This window comes from Poecilia formosa, unplaced genomic scaffold, assembly GCF_000485575.1.
Source record: "Poecilia formosa unplaced genomic scaffold, Poecilia_formosa-5.1.2 Scaffold580, whole genome shotgun sequence".
In the NCBI taxonomy this organism is placed as follows: Eukaryota; Metazoa; Chordata; class Actinopteri; order Cyprinodontiformes; family Poeciliidae; genus Poecilia; species Poecilia formosa.
In genome coordinates this window covers 73979-78473 of record NW_006800519.1, presented here as the reverse complement: position 1 = coordinate 78473, position 4495 = coordinate 73979, and the positions used below count along the sequence as shown (strand labels likewise).

Genomic DNA, 4495 nt, shown 5'->3' with positions numbered 1-4495 from the left:
ACACAGGGCACCTGAGGCATTTTGGCAAAGTCCTCTGCATCAAATGGAAGTGGACTTGTCTCCAGTTCTTCCTGGAGGGGTACCAGGAAGAGGACTATTTTCCCATTATTTGAAGCAGCTTGCCGCTGTACCCCTCAGCATCCATTGGGATTATTGACAATTTCCTTTGACCACCTCCACCTGAGATAAAATAAAGATATGCATTTATTGGTGTAACCTGAACATTTTACAAATCAAAATAAATATGAACAATCTTATTAAAGAGGAATCATTTTAACCTGATGCTTTATGGAACATCCATCTTCCCTTCAGTTGTTTAAGTTTGATAAACTCGTCCTCCAACTGACTGACAATCTGTTATATATAATGCATACTACTATAAGAACACCAATACAAAATAAATTATACATGAAATATTATGAGTAAATGATAATTTATCATTTATTACCTCCTCATGCCTGCTGTCGTCAGAAAAAGAAAGCACCCTTCTCCTTAACCCTGCATGTGCTAAGTGAAACTCATCAGAATTTTTGGGGGTTAGATTGGTGGGGCCTGGCAATACGTATATTCCAATGTTGGAGATTTTTGTAGAACGAGTTGAGGCGATAATCCTCTGTTTGCCTTTTTTCAGGTCTGACTTTTGAAACAGATTTGGAAATTGCCTTTGAGAATAAAGATAATAATAATATTTTGAGACAAAACATCCAGTCAAGGAAGAGTCCATAAAATAAAAAAACAACAACAATGAAAAAACATATATGAAATAAATACATAACTGTTATCTACTTCGTTTCCAATTTTAAAAAGAAATTCAAATCTTACCGTTTTAATGCCTGGTTGACCCGTGTTGAAGAATTTGAAGCCAAAGGGCCAGAATTGTTGCCGATATTAGGGCATGAACTTGTTGAGGGAGAGCTTGTATTTCCCACAAGTTCCCTTGTGAGTGCTGTAGCCAAGGCATGAGCCATGTTTCGAACTATCTGCTTTTGAGGCAACAAATAAATCTCAATTATATAGATCAATCAACACCTGAGTTGCTAAAAGTTTTGGAATCATAAATATAAAAATATCTTGTAAATCGAAAAATGTATGTGTTTTCCACATTTCACTCAGTGTTAAATTTTTCACTTTATAAATTGCATAGTTGAAAAAGGACATATACAAATTAAATATGGAATATTTTATTAATTATCTACCAGATAATTAATAACATATAATTATAATAAATTATATTATAATTTATTATAATTATATGTTATTAATTATCTGGCAGATAATTAATATTTTATTAATTATCTGCCAGATAATTAATAAAGTATATAATTATAATAAATTATAATAAAAGACGTCACCTAAGCCTACATTATTGTCGGCATCATAAAAATAGCTGAGCATGGTGATAAACGTAGACATAGCTGTAATGGGCCAGGAAGATACTGTTTTAAACTGTACCGATGCGTGATACTAATAGAGGACTAATAGTAGCTTAGCTAACGTAGACATGAGCTATTGCTAACATAGAAGGGCGAGAACTTTGGGTCGAACTACTTGACACGTAAAACGTAATCTGAAATAATCTAAAAAATACGCATTACAACGGTCAGTAAAACGTGCAAATTTTAACATCCACTTACTTCGGACGGTAGACCACGAACACGATCACTCGGCTGACCCGCCATTCTAGTGGTCGAATTTTTTACCCAAGTAATTACAGTTGTATAGGTCCCAAATGCGGATCCATATATAAACAATCTTATAGTATTAAAAAGTAGACGTGGGTGTAATGACATATGTATTTTTCTCTCACAAAAATATGTCTAAGCCACGAGACAAGTAAAGAGAGAAATACGTATTGAACTATGGAAAAAAGAAACAGTTCCGAAGAAAATTCAGATGTCCCAGCTTTTACTAGCAGTTGGAGCTTCCCCGAGGCATGAAATGAGTCTCAAAAATAGTTGTGCATTCGTAACCGGATTTGTGTGTAACTGCAGTTTTGTGTGTGCGTACCAGGTGATTTGTGTGTACTTTTTCAACATGTATAGGCGTAGGCATGGGCGTAGGTTTGGGTAGGGACGGTAGGGACATGTCCCGACCAATATTCACGGGATATGAAAAAGTTCTGACCAATTTTTGCCATATTGGCTCAAAGAACGTGGATCTATGATCTTTGATTAGCAGCAACAGGCGGTGCGCGGAACGGAAGCTTCTTAGTTTGACATTTATTANGTATTTTCCAGGATCATAGTGCAATTTCATAACACAATCACTTGATTGATTGAACTATGTTACCTCCAATTGTAATAAAAATGCAAGACTTTCAAACAAAAAAGTTGTGTAACACAAATTATTTTGTACCTGCTTTTGCACTGTGTAAAAGGCATTTGTTTAAAAGAACTGTGTGTGAAGCAACACTTCTTTCCCTTGTTGCTCCATTTATTACTAGGTCATTTCACTGAGCGTTAAAGCAGAAGCTTCTATGCCATATTCAAGGTCTCCCTGCAGCCTGTGCACCTTATCATGGCAGCCATCAAGCTCCATACGATCACAGTATGATGTGGTGGCATGGCAACAACGGGCCAAGCAGAGACAGGCGACAGGAGAGAACCAGTCTGTAGATTAGAGCGGGAGCATAAGGACAAACGGGGAAAAAGCATATAACCCTCCTGTGTGCAGAGAGCAAACTCAACCTGTACAAAAGTGACATGTAGCAGTGCAAAAAAAAGAGGTCCAAAAAGCATCAATTATGACCTAGAAAGGAAAAGACAAAATAATTCACTTTGCAGTAAAACACTTTAGGCTCAGTGCGGCTCATGGAATTGTTTGGAGAATAAAAACAAGTTAACAGAGTAAACATGTCATGCTGATGGAGGGATACATCTGGACAAGTCAGCCAGGGGAAGACCACTTTAAGTTTATTTTAGGCTGAGTCATGCTTTTGGAGAAGCAGTTATGCAAGTGAGACGAAAAGCTGGACACATCTGGACATATGTCCAGATGTGTCAACAGTCAACAGTTTTAGATCAATGCGCTAAACGTTTTTTTTTTTACAATAATATGTACAACAAGTTACGTAAACAGTAATTAAACGAACAATGAGTCTTAAGGAAGGTAACAGAGCAAAGATTATAAACAGGAAAGGGATACAAATAGGAAGAGATTACAAACAGAACAAGGTTAAATACAGCAGTTAGGGCAGATTACATGAGAAATTCTTTACAAATTGTAGTAGTCTTTAAAGTTTTAGCATTGGTACAGTATTTAAGAGAATACAAATATGAAAAAACATAGGCATAAAAAGCATTACATTTGGGTTTCAATTTAAGAAATTTGCAGCTGTGGATATTAAATTTAGCTAAAATGAGTATTAAATTTATAATAAATACGTTATTATTTGGTGTGTCTACACAGAAAAAGCCACATTAAATAGTTTTAAAATTAAACGGTACATCTATTTTCAATTTTCGTTTTAGGAGTAAAAAAATATCTTTCCAAAATATTTGAGTATAAGAACAGTCCCAGAAAAGATGAGTGATGGTTTTCTCAGAATTGTGACAAAATGAACATAGAGGATCTACATTAGGGTGATATTTAAATATTTTACTATTAATAGGATAACATTTATCTAGAATCTTTAGACACTTCTCGAATCTTATTAGTTATTAAATATTTCTTCAGCAATAACCAAGCATCTTTCCAGCAAATATCATTAAATATATTGTTCCAAAAAAAGTAGAAGCTGGTTTGCTTATATGATCTCTTATTATCATATAATAAGAGATCATTTGTTATTAGTCTTACTACTTAAAAATGCGTCAGAGTTACCAATGAATAATTGTTCTGTTAAGTAATCAGTATGGTGTTGAACATAAATTCACAGAGTTTGGATTTAGAAGATATCTTTTGAATCACTTAATTTTAAAGGAAGAATTCAGAGTTTGAAAATCTAAAACATTAAATCCACCAGAGCACAACTTATTATTACATTTTTCCTAATAAGATTAACCTTTTTCTTCCAAATAAAATCAAATAATATTTATCTACTTTTGAACTGATCTCATTGGAAACCTCAAGTGCTGAACTAGCATATACGAAACTGGAGAGACCTTCAGCTTTAGACAGTAAGACCCGACCAGAGATAGATAAACCTCTTTGTAACCACATATTAAATTTCTTTTGGATTAAAGCAACAAGGGGGTTAAAATTTTCATTTGACCTTTGGTTTTCTTCTTTCGTAATGGAGATACCAAGATATTTAACTTTAAGTTTAACAGGGATTCCTGAGATTTCCGTTTCATGGCAGGTTTTTATAGGAAGCAATTCACATTTAGAGAGATTAAGTTTGAGGCCAGATGCTGAAGAAAATTCATGGTAACACTTTATTTGAAGGGGGTGAATAAGACTGTCATGACACCGTCATAAACATGACATAACACATGTCATGAACATGAATAAGCCTTCATGAATATTTATGACTGTTGTCATAAAGCGTCATTCG

At 34.4% G+C, this 4495-nt stretch overlaps 1 long non-coding RNA gene across 1 annotated transcript; it reads right to left on the bottom strand.

Annotated features, from left to right (window-relative positions):
* Window positions 1-6: 6 nt before the first annotated feature.
* LOC107834309 (uncharacterized) lies at window positions 7-1147 on the bottom strand. Its single transcript, XR_001660097.1, has 3 exons — window positions 449-1147; window positions 279-354; window positions 7-180 (listed from the first exon to the last, which is right to left on the bottom strand). It is a non-coding gene; the product is annotated as an uncharacterized LOC107834309 (long non-coding RNA).
* Between the last annotated feature and the right edge of the window lie 3348 nt (window positions 1148-4495).